The following is a 13,266-nucleotide window of genomic DNA, read 5'->3' as shown; positions in this document are numbered from 1 at the left end:
TCCCATGCTCTGCCAGCAAGCAGGTGTGCAAGAAGCTGGGAGGGAGCATAGCCAGGACAGCTGACCTGAACTAGCCAAAGGGGTATTCCATACCATGGAATGTCATGCTCAGTATACAGACTGGGGGCAGTTGGCTGGGAGGGGCAGATCATGGCTCTGGCATCGGTCAGCAGGTGGTGAGCAATTGCATTGTGTATCACTGGGTTTTTTCCTTTTTCCCTCTTCTTTTTTTGTTATATTCCTTTTCATTACTATTATTATTTTATTTCATTATTGTTAGTATTATATTTTACTTCAGTTATTAAACTGTTCTTATCTCAGCCCACTGGTTCTACCTTCTTTCCTAATTCTCCTCCCCATCCCACTGGGAGTGGGGGGGCAGGTAGTGAGGGAGCAGCTGCATGGTGCTTGGCTGCTGACAGGTTAAACCATGACACACTGGTTATACTTAATAGTTCATATTTACAAAATTAAATGTGAACCTTAAGGTTGAATATTTAACATATCTGGGCTGAAAGCAGGGAGGACATGTTTCTTAAAACTGGCACATCTGTGGTTACCTAGAAAGTCTGTATACTTTCCCTCAGCATACTTGGCAAAGTTTCTTTTAAAATACTGCATGGAACAAATGTGCTTAGGAATTGGTGTAACAGAACTCCTGATCACTTTTGATTTGGGGTACCATCCAGAAAAATAAAAGAAATATTTTTTCTTCCTCCTGGTAAGAAAGAAAGAAGAAAATCCTTCTAGTAGGAAGTTTCATACTGGAAATGTTTCTGTGCTGTAAAATAAGTCTATCACTTAATTAGCATCCCCACTATGTGAATGTGAGTGCTCGGACTTAGCATTGATGGCTGAGAAGCCTTGGCTGCATTTGTAACACACACCACCTACTACTACATTTAACTAAGAAGCCAAGCAAACAGCATGAGCTTTTCCTCTGGGCTTCTTACTTACTCTTGGAACTCTGGAAAAGATAAACATAGGAATAGCTATACAGGTTCTGACCAAAGGCTTTTCTAACACAATAGCGTCTTTTGTAGTGAAAAGCAGCTGCCTGAGGAAGGGTAAGAACAATACAAGCACATCTGGTTCTTTTCCTTCTGTGTTCTCCTAGCTTCCAAGTGTCTTCTGTTCCAGGCTTTCCTGAACAACATATGGTTTGTCTATTTGATAATCCCCAATGCTGCTTTTTCCAGTACTTGTCCAGTTTCCCTTGGACTATATACACTTCCTGAATAAGAGCAGCCTTTATCAATTGATGTCTGTTGCATAAAGAATTGCCACTTTTTGTTTATTTTGAACCTGATTTTTACTAGCTTAATTTAATGTTCCCTGCACAGTAAACTTTTATTTACCATGCTTGTGCCAGTCATGGTTCTGCAGATGCAACATTCACCTTTAAATTTCCTCTTCTAAACTGAAATGTGTTAGTTAAAGTATTCCTTGGCTGACCAAAGGCATGGAATAGCTTCTGTGTTTTTTGTCCTTTGAAACTTTTCTGTCTCTCATATATTATTTTCTGAGAAGGGAGCCAAAACTGCATGCAGCATTAGCCATGTAGTTAAGTACTGGCCTGTTTGTTTACTTTCTGCTCTTTATTCCTTTCCTAGTAATTCCTAATACTTGACTTGCTTTTTAAATTTGAACTGAGCACTGAGCTGTTTTCATGGCATTATCTGTTGTAACCACAGGATCTCACTCTTAAGTGGTAATGATAAGCTCAGAGGCTATTGTTTCATATGTGAAACTATGGTGGTTTACCTCCACGTGTATCACTTTTTATTTATGCTGAATTGTATCTGCCATTTTATTTCGTAATCAGTCTTACGTGTCTTTCTGCAGTTCTTCGCAGTTTGTCAGTAGTCTTACCACCCTCACTGACTTTATCATTGGCAAATTTTGTCACTTTGTCCCTTTTTTGAGGTTAATTATGAATAGGTCAAGCAGCACATGACCTAGCAAAGACTGCAGAGTACCACTGGTGACCTGTGGCAGGAACTGATGGTTTATTCTCATTCCTTTTTGGTGATTTTGAATAAACTGCAGTCCGGCCTACCACTTACAGTTTCATTCTTATACAGTGTATCTTTAGTGTCACATATAGCACAGCTGTGAGAGCTTAAGCACTATCATGACTCCAGTCCTGCAGAGAGCATGGCATTCTAGATAACTGTCAGGATCCCTGACACTTGTATTTGTGTAATTACATTTTAGAAATATAAACTTAAGAAAGAAAATAACTTTTTTCAGGAGATTGTAGAGTACTAGAAAAGAAGACAAACATGATCCTGAAGTCTCCATCTTAATATTAGGAAGTTTTTGTTTCTTAGGAAATTATGTTAACCAAAAAAAAAACCTGTTAACAAAAATTAAAAAAAGCTGGATGATGATCAGGCCAAGGCAACCTAATAAATCTGTATCCATAAAAAGTGCATGTATATTTGTCAGCTAATGTTCTTTCCTACTTGCTAGTCTCCAGCTGAGCAAATACTGGTTCAATCCTAGACTTGCTTTTTGATTCAGTCAACTAGTTCCCTCTGAGATGAATGCTGTTGTGCGCACACTTTACTCCAGGGACTGCACCCAGCAGGCTGCACCAGGTTGGCTCCTTACCAGGTTGGGTTCTTCCATTCTTCCCCAACACTTTTCACCTTCAAACACTCCTGTCTACTTTTGCATGCTTATAGTTTCATGCTATAGAAACCCTGCAGCCCTTATTATTTGAATATACTTTAAATTAAAAAAAAAAGGCAGCACAAAAAATGACCATAACCTAAGAATCAGGAGTGACCCATGACAAAACACTATGTAGTATGGCTGTACACAACCTGCTTTAAAGAGAGCTAATGCTGAACAGTGGGGCTTTACATTACTATGCATGATCTGAGCTAGGGACTTAGGCATGCCTTTAGTAGTGGAGGTTCAACTCTTTGAACCACAAATATTACTTTAAAAGTTTGGAAAATAGAATTCCAAAGAATGAAAGGTGTGCCAAAGTAATTTCAACCTTTAAAAGAGCAAGGGTGATAACAGAATTGAAGACCCGTCGCCTAGCATCAGCACTAGCAAACAGTGAACTGGTGAACTTGGGGTTTTATCAGCAAAGAATGAAAGACAAAAAAATTACTGAGTTCCATTTGAACAATGTTTGGTGGAAATGTCAGTGGGCTAATTTTTTTATTATTTATGGGCTTATGTGTGAGATGTTGATGTAGTATACTTGAATTTATGCAGGACAATTTTCACTTAAAACACACCATTGGCATCATTCAGTAAAAACACAAATGTACTGTGTTGTTACCTGTTTTGCTGTCTTGTTACCTTGGGAGTGAGGTTTGGGAAAAAAACAACCTTTAAAAATGTAAAAACCAAAATCTCAGTTCCTGAAAAATGGTAAATTGAGAAGGATTTTTGAAGTATCATAAACAGCTACTTTACTGTGAGGATTTTGTGAAGTTGTAGGAAGTAAATAGGTTTATCAAGTAGACATAGTGAAGTAAAACCATAGTGCTGTCTGATTACTGCTTCCAGGCCCACTGTTTATACTTTGAGAAAGTTGTAGAGACCCAAGGATAATTTACATGAAAGCCATAAAACTGTTTTGGGACTGGAGAACAAGCCTTATGAGGTCTGAAAGAACTCAGGAGTGTGCAGGTTCTCAAAAAGAAGTTGAGACATAATGACCATGGGTATGCCCTTGAACATAGAAGGAAGTCTCGTGGCTACATCTTTTTAACCTGACAGAGAAAACATACCGGATCCAGTAGCTGATACTAGACAAATCATACCTTAAGAATATGGTGCAACTTCCCAGGAGTGAAGGTAAGTAGACTTCGTCATGGCATACTAGGGAAATGGCGAACTGACTACTGCTTGATATTGTTAAAATGAAATTAAGAACACTTCTAAAAGACATAGTTTAATCCATTTTTTTGGGAAAAGTCTATAATACCTCTCTGCAGGGTGTCAGGCACGCTGGCTGTAGCAGTTCCTTCTGACTGCAGAGTCCATGAAGGGCAGTGTAAAACAGCTCTGAGTAAAAGTAACGTGAAGAAAATAAGGAATATTTAGGATGAATATCAGTGATGTTTCTGTCAGTAAGATAAATGGAAGCCTGGTTTCTGAGACATTTAAATGTTACCTGATAAAATAAACCCAACAACACAACTATTAATTATCTGAACTGGCAATCTGGAATATATTGAGTCTAGGCACTTTTATTATCACTTTATAAATATGCCCATTTTCTCACCTCTGATTCTTACATGTAAGGAGAGACCAGCTCATGAAAATGGATCTCTGAAAGAGCTCAATGGTGTCATTATGTGGGCAAGTGGGAGTTTAACGCTTGAATGTAACTTTCAGTGAAGGAGATGGAAAATGTGGGAGTGGAGGAGGCAGCGCTTTGCCATGCTGTGGTTCCCCAAGGGAGCAGCCGGGAGGACCCCTGAGCTGGGAAGGAGGCCACGGGACGGTGAAGAGGCTGAGGGACATCCCAGCTTGGTTTTATTTGATTATTTTATTTGTACACCAGATCCAAAGTTGGTATGTTTGAAGATAGCAACAGGTAAGAGTTATCTTCCTATTTAATGGACAGGAGATACAGGAAAGAGAGACTAGGGTTAATAGGTGGTCATACTGCCCTACTCCCCACCCACGGGTTTGGTCCTTTGAACAACAGACTTTTTTGGATCAGGTGGGATCATTTATTAATGACTCTCAGCAATGCTGAAGCTGTGCAAGGGTACTGCACAGGCCGGGGGCTCCCTGAGGGTGGCGGGGGCCCCCTGAGGTCCATCAGGGCAGGGCCTGGCAGCCCGGGCCTGTCCCACCGCCCCAGCCAGGGAGACGTGGCCAGGCCCAGTGAGGGGAACCGGGGTCAGATGCAAGCCTGGAGTGGCTGTGCTAAAACATTTTGGACTGTTCCAGAGGTTTTTTTGTCCTTGAAGCTGGCAGTGGTAAGACAATGAGGCCGCTGACCCCTCTGCCATCGCTGCCCATTAGCGCAGCTTGTGAGGATGCTGCTTGAAGGAGCCAAGTCGTCAGCTATTGCTCCATCCCATCTCGTAAGCTATTGCTCCATCCCACTTCCCTAGGCTCCCAGAAAAGCTCCTCATGACATTTCTTCTTACCTTCTTGCAAAGCTGCTTGGTACACCCTCTGGTTTTGTTCCCAAGCCAGTTTATAGGGGCAGATGATTGTGAACAGGATGAATTACAATTTTGGGAGGGGGCAGCTAATCAAGGACAGAGGAATAGTCTCATTCCTGGGACCAGTGAACTTGTGTTGAACTCAAAGTGTATGGTGAGCAGCAGGTGGTTATTTACTGTTTGTGATTTGCAGCTGTGAAAAACCCAGGATGTTACAATAATACGCACCTTACATGTAAAGGTCAAGACTTTATGAGATATAAATGCTGCAAGAACAATGTTAAGGAAAAATATTAATCACTTGCAAATACAGTACTCCGGCATACATAAGATTTAATGAGAGATTTAAAGGAGAATCATACACTGGTCTTTCTTACACATTTTGAAGTAAAGGTACAAACAAAAATATCTGGACAAACAATTCCTAGGACATATAAAAAGAAGCCTCGCTATTCTCTTGGGGAGAATTCAGGATACAGTCTGAGTTGTATAAGATATTGTATATACGGAGATACAGGCTGAAGTAAAACTCAGGCTCTTTTCAGATCAAGCGCTTTTCTAATTAAAAAATGAATGTTTTGTTTAGCTTCACTGTTCAGGTGAAACCAATCTCAGGCATAGGTACAACTCAGCAAGGTACATGCACAGCTATTTATTCCTACATGTTGTGATGATTGCACTTGCATTGAAGGCAGAAAAATATCTATGGGACATACACAGACTGATAATCTGGCCTATATTTTTAGCATGGTGTCTCAGGCTATGCATTTCACTGTTAAGAACAGCATCAGTAATAAAGCTACAGTCTTTGTCAATCAGTGGCTGGCTGTCTGCTCTGGTTAGATGACTTTGCAGCAGCCGTTCCATTTTTAGGTGTGTTGGGCCAAATTCAGCATTGACCTGCACCCTGTGAAGTTTTATTGAAGTTAGTGAAATAGCAATACAGGACATGAACCAACAGTGGATATGGGCATTGTTCATCTTAACTATGACTGAATAGAGGACATAAAGACATGATTTTCTTTGGGCAGATCCGTTAGCTTTGCTGTGGGAGAGCACTCTAGTTAAAATAGGTTGTTTTCCTTCATCAAAATATTAAAAAATAATAATTAAAATAAAAAATGAAAATAATTTTACTAAAGCTCCGAAGATTTTCATTCAGTATAGTGTTACCATAATTTGTCTTTCTACGTCTTGTGCTCCCATTTCTCTTCTGTGAGCTGGGTTTTCTGCCAACTACATCTGCCACAATTCACCATTTTCCTCTCTCCCCTCCCCTTAATTTTAATTCTCTCATTAGAGGGGGTCAGCTTCAATGTTTTCCAATTTTTCAGCAGTCATTTCTACAATATTTCCCCAAGATAATCAGGCACTATTCAATAGTTTTCTTGGTGACTCATTTTTCTCTTGGAAACAGTTTTGATTGATAGAATTATTTCGATTGGTCCTAATATGTGCACAACTATCAGAGAGACTGGAGTTGCACAATATTCTGCATGGCCAAATCTGCTCCGTGTCCTGGTGCACAAACTTCTGTATTTATGTATCCCTAAAATACCTTTAGAGTGTTATAGTGTGCAGTGTAGGTATCCAATGCATTGGTATATGTATGCCAATCTTGTGCGTAGAGATACCACATAAGTATCAGGGATATCCTTCATTCTTCTAAAATACAACTTTATTTGTTTTTTATTATTACTGTCCTGTGCTGAGTCAAATACTAGGTATCCGAGTCACATTTGGCATCTGTTTATAGGTTTAGGTTTGGGACAAAAAATCTCTAGGAAAAAATCTCAGGCAGAAGAAAAAACAGAGCTTTGCCCTGTTTTCAACATATTCGTCTTTTTCTATCCCAGCTTCTCTGATAATCAGCTGACACAGCCTGATTTGTGTTACAGACCTTTGTATCCACAAAGGTGACTATTTTGTCTTTGCAGCAATTAAAGTTTGTTGTTTAAGAATTTTATGAGGAAGGTACCGTTATCCTTCATGCTTTTCATGCTTACCTCTGTAATTATTTTTTTTAAGAACTTCCAATATTTGTAAAGCACAAAGGAGGATAAATATAAATATTGTTGAAAACAGTTGCATATTCCACTAGATGGCAGACAAACATTTGCAACTACTGCTGCAGCTTTGTAAAATAGCCCTCTGTTAGTTTTGCATGGATTCTAATAAATAGTATTTTAGGATCAATTTCCAGTTTAATGAAGGATTGGTGCAATTTAACCTTTTGATTTATTTTTTAAAACATTTTAAAACTAGAAGGAAGAATAAAAAAGTGTGCTATTGATTGCATGGCTTTGGCTCACAAAAGAGAGAACTGGGGTTTAAGCACTTAACATTTTGTATTTTATGCATTTAACTTTTATTCAAATGGGATATACCAGTAGTAAAATAGCCACAATAGAGAGAGTTTTCAGCATAGCAAATCTGAAGTGGCATCTTTTTCCTTTCATTCAGAGTAATGAAATGTACACAAACTGTCTTAGAAACTGCACTGAAGGAAGTTCTGCAACCCTCTGTAGTTCATAGCCACTTTAGCTTTTTCTTTTTGGTGTTTATGTACTTTCTGGCGGTTAGTCAGCAATCTACAACATTTAAGACAAGAAGGCACAATTGAGATAAGGGTTGTGCCTCCCTGGTGAGGATATACCAATGGATTTACCAATACCATAGTAGCATCACAGTTTAAAATAAATACCAAATAAATAGCCACATTTATTAGATGTGGTAGATTAGGTAAGAATTAAGACAACTCCTATCATTTCTGGTAGTGAAAAGGGAAAGTAGAGGCAGGATGAATTCTCCCACTTGCCCTCTGGCCAGGAGCTCATTTCTGTCCACCAAATGTTTCTGGATCTGTTGCTTGCCTGTGGTCTCCAAAATGAGAGGGGAATGGAGGAAGGATGGAGATTTCCTAAAGTAGATTTAAGGGGGTGGGAAAGGAGTGCCATGTTAATCTTCAGTCTCTCACTGTAGATCATAATCTCTCAGCGACAAGCTGTAGCTCCCAGCATAATCAGATTAGGTTATCAAGTGTTAATTAGTGAAAAGAGAGCTGTCCCCATCCCCGTCCCTGTCTTCCCCACAGTTCACCCACTAAGCCCTTCCCCAAATATTTAATAATATTGTAATTTTATACGTTAGGGTGGTGGTATTTTAGTGAAAAACCCAGATGATTTCAACTATCCTTAAACCTCTGTTTTTCTCTGCAGTCAGTGGAAAGAGGCAAGCTCTCGGTGGAGAGGGGCAAATTGGAGCACTAAAGTTATTCTTCGTCTCTGAATTGCTCTCTAAAGGAAACTCTCTGTTGACTGAAGAGGTAACCCAAGGAGACTAGTATCCTGAGGCTAAGATTAGTCTTTGCAAATATTCCCATTAGATCATCTACTCTGACTTCCTGTATTTCACAAGCCTTTGAATTTCACCCAACAGCCTCTCTATTGAGTTCAATAACTTGTGTTTAGATAAAGCGTATCCAAAAAGACATTTATTCTTGAGTTGAAGACATTAATAGAGATAGTGTATCCACTGCTTCCTTTGTTGGTTTGTTCCATAGTTAATCATCTCCACTATTAAACTTTGTGTGCCTTATTTCTTGTTTTAATTTATCTAGCTTGAGCTCAGTACACAGCTGCTTGTTATGCGTTTTCCTTCTTAACTAAAGAACCCTTTAGTCTGTGGGATTTTCTCCTGAGGGAGCTATTGTAATCAAGTCACCACTCTATCTTCTTTTTGATAAACTGAAGGGATTTTCCTTTCTGTAAAGCATTTTTTTTTCTTTTCGCCAGTGCTCATTCCGGTCTTCTCTGCAACCCGTGGTTTTTTGCTTTCCCATCTGTCTGATAGCAATCTCACCTGTGCTGTGTGTGGAGATAAGATCGGTCTACCCTATTCACTGTTTTGCTCCAGTATCATACTCACCGTTCCCTTTGAATTATGCTTTCTGAGTGATCCCTTAAGTCCTTTCTGGAGTTACTGTTTTGCCGAACATGGTCCTCCACTTTTCAAGTATGGCCCAACTTTTTCCTGGTTGTTTAGCTTTTCATGTGTCTGCGTTAAAATGGATTTCATTTGAATTGGTCCACCTTACTGAACAGTTCCAAATCCCTCTTTCTGTCTGTCTTGTGTTTACATTTACCACTCTGCCAGCTTTTGTGTAATCTACAAACTGTATCAGCAACAATTTTTTCATTTAGTTCCAGGTTATCAGTGACAAAGTATCAGCTCAGCTACTGAACCTTGCAGCACCCTGCTAAAATCAGGATGGGTGCTCCTGATTGTGTGTGCTCTTGCATTATATAATATGGCCATAGTGTGTGCTTATGTATATGTCCTGTCATTTAAATCAATCAACAATGTCTTTGCTTTTGGAAACTGAATTTTGGAAGATTTAGACATTTCTGAATCCTGTGAAAGGAGTTTTTACTGCGATTGTTTAGGCCGTTAAAAAAAAAAAGGGCAGTCAGGCTTTCTAAAGTCAAAACTCCCTACGAAAGTCTAAAAGTATGCACTTACAGATAGAGTGGTGACTTGATTATAAACCAAATTAATAATCCCATCAAAGAATGAAGTAAGTTTGATTTAACAAGACCTATTTTCTACAAAACCATGTTGACCATCATTAATTACATTCATTCCTTTAATTTTGTATTAATTGAATCAGCTTATTAGCCTTTCCATTAATTTTCCCTGGGTTTTTTGTGATGCTTACTGGTCTTAAGTTACCTGGGTCATCACAGTTGCCCTTTCAAAAGAATGGTACAATATTAGGGCTAATTATCTTATTTCTCCAGATTTTTAAATTTATAGCACTAGACTAAAGATTAGGTTTTCCTTCATCCCACTGTTTTCCTTAACTGTACATAACTAGATCCTTTGTAGTTCCAATTATGTGTATATTATCATATGATGTAATATTTTAATATTTTTATTTTCTATAATTTTGTATGTCTTACTCTTTTGACTGCTGTTTATAAATATAGAAAGTAATCAGAGCACTTCTCTGACCCCAGACAGTATCCAAGTATGGAAATTCATTTGTGTTTTACTGGTTAAAATGAAAATTTAGACATTCCTAATTATTGTGGGTATCTTTTGTGCTACAAACTTTTTCACTGTTGAAAATGAATCCTGTTATTCGGGCTGACTGTATGGGAGTCACCAGATGGCACTGTTGCAAGTGTCTTGTTGATTCTTTTGTCCAGAGGAGACTATATAAAAATAGGCCTTGAAAGATATACTTAGTTGTTATTTGTTTTTTTTTCCCTTACTGCAGCATAGCCCAAATCTATCACAAGCTAAACATTTTCTCACAGGCTTTGTAATAGTCCAAAGGTTTTGCCTATGAACAACCTAAACATATGCTCAGACTACCAACCTTACAAGAACCAGGTGGCCTATGTGGTGGCCAAGACTATGACGTTCCTCAATTGTCGAAAATGTTTTTGGAAAGTAAGAGTCATTCTTTGGAGGGGGAGAAGTTTAAGCAGCTCCTACACAGCCTAGCAACATTTAAAGCATCCTGAACTACAAAAATATGAGGGAAAACATTGTGTTATTTGCTGCTCTGAGTCAGACAGAAAGGTAGGGACATTTGTAATGTTTCATTATCTAAATTGAGAAGAAAAAGGGGGAGTGATAAAGTTACTTTAATGTAATGCAGCTTCTGATGAAGTTCTGAAAAAGTTCACAAGCCAATTTCAAATCTGACACACGGAGAACAGTAGCAAGACAGAGGACTAACAAAGACAGTGACAGTAAAAGTATGTGGCTGTGTAATGAAGCTCGTACAGCTCTTACACTGGTTTACTTATCAAACTGCCCATTGTTGTAAATTAATATAAAGCAGAAAATTTGCAGGAATATATGGAATACCATTGCAACTATACATCCTACTTTGGTGGGGTTTGCGTTGCATATTTCCTATAAAATTATTTTCATGTGTTAGTAAAGCTGTGAATCTAGCTCCACTTGTTTAGATCCTGTACGCTTAAGCCTTATTTATTTATCTATTTGCTACTTAGTACAAGAATTATGCCTGGTTATGTACACATGAAATATACCTGCTTAATCTTTATTTTGCAACATACATATTAGAAGTGTGGAGCTTAGTATTTGACACTTATTTAGCACCTGGTTAAACACCATTAAACTACTTGACACTGAATGTGCGATAATATTTTCTCAATTAAAATGCCTGTTGGCATTCAATAGAATAAGGATAATAAGTTTCATGGGCAATGTCCCCATAAAACACCTGTCCAGGTGTAACCTATCCCAGTGAAGCAAAAATAAATTATATCCATATTTATCAAAATGCTTAATCTTTGTATTTTATATGTTATATTCCTATAATGGTTTAAACTAGACTCACACCATGTCCAGCATAATTCCGTGAGGAAATATTATTTGGTACATCGGCACTCAGCAAATCCTTGTTCATACAAAACGAAGCACAGGAACGTTAGTATATACATTTAACATAAGCTTCGGGTTTTAAAGTCATGGCCAGAATAATTGCCCTGTAAGCAGCATAGAGTACCGTTTCTCTCACTAGAAGAGGGAGGCCTAACCTATGCTGCCAGACTTGTACAAGGGTTTCCTAGAGTGCAAATGTTTAAGATGGAATGTTAAACAAATATTTTAATTGATTCTGTAAGCTTATTCATAGCCACTTCAAATCCAAGTTCACTGGCTTACTATTCTCTCAGTGTGACTTTCCATTTTTAAGTAGGCAGCTATGTTACACACCAGTGATTTTGCTACATCTGCTTTTGTAGATGGTAATCTTTAGGCAAAGAAGTAAGAACTGTTATTAGAACACAGTGTCGAACTTTAGAATAAAAAGAAAAATCCCTCATTATTCATGTCAGGAGCAAAGGTAGGGGGGATAACTCCTTTTGGGGCCACAGCAACTACCTAGCATTCAGGAGCATTTCAGGAGCTAACATCTCTTGCAGCCCTGTAGGAGTCACCCTCTCTCTTACTAGGCACTGGCTAGAGTTTTCTAGCTCTCCTGGATGTATCTCAAATTGCCAGTTTAAATGCATTGATGAATAAGGGCCTTCAGATAAAGGTACAAAGGTGTTTCAGATACTATGGAGATAAAAGCCACATATAAGAACTTCAGTGGTTTCCTCGAGTTGTTTCTCTGTAGCCGCATTTTTCCCTGTATCTCTTGCCAGAGATAATCATAGTCATCTTACTCTTTGTGTTCTTTAGTGGTTGTTTACATGCCATCCTCACTACACTTTTTACTCATTTATGTGCTTGCTGTTGCTGGGTTGAGGATAGTATTTTCTCAGGCCACAGCTGAAATGCTAATCCGTATGGTACTTCTGTCACCTCCAAGGTAGATTATTGTAATTCCTTTCTGGTGTCTACCTGACTGTAAAACTTCACAAGTTCTGTTTTACATAAAACGCTGCAGCTGACGTGCTTATTCATCTTAAGCCAAATTAGCATATCACTCTGGTCTTTTGATCCATGCTATGGCTGCCAGTTAAAGTGGTGCTTCCTTCCTCTACGACCTGCCACGCATTGATGCATGATGATGGATTCTGACCACGAGTATTAACACAAGCATATAGTTTAAACAGTAAAATACTGCCTTGCTCCTTTTGCACACTTTAAATTGTCTTTTTCTTTGCTTTATATTGATATGCTAACACTTCTAATAGCCATGTTTAAGAATAATTAATACATTTCTAGATATTAGGAATGGGAACGGACTCCTCAGGCATTCTAGTTGAAGTAATGTGTCCTCTAGCTGCAAAGTCATGTTGTAAAGTGCTTTTCTAAATGAGGCTTTTACTAGACAAACAGGACTCTGCTGTTTGTTATTTCCACTTTCGATATAGAATATGGAACTATTTAAGCCTGTGTCTCCATGACTTTGTATGGAATAGCACGGTAAGGAAAGGAATTCACAAGCAGCTTTCCCCAGACTCTATCTGGGGTTTGGAAGTCTTTAGCAATATAGGGAATGAAGCCCAAATGTCATTTTCCCTGAAACTGAAACATTTCCATGGTGAATGATACCACTGAAGCACAACACTGTTTCTATTTTATATCTGCAGGAAAACAATCTGAATTTCGCTGATGAGAA

This window comes from Gymnogyps californianus, chromosome 1, assembly GCF_018139145.2.
Source record: "Gymnogyps californianus isolate 813 chromosome 1, ASM1813914v2, whole genome shotgun sequence".
NCBI lineage: Eukaryota > Metazoa > Chordata > Aves > Accipitriformes > Cathartidae > Gymnogyps > Gymnogyps californianus.
The sequence above is the reverse complement of the archived record's forward strand: the minus strand, read 5'-3'. Positions refer to the sequence as shown.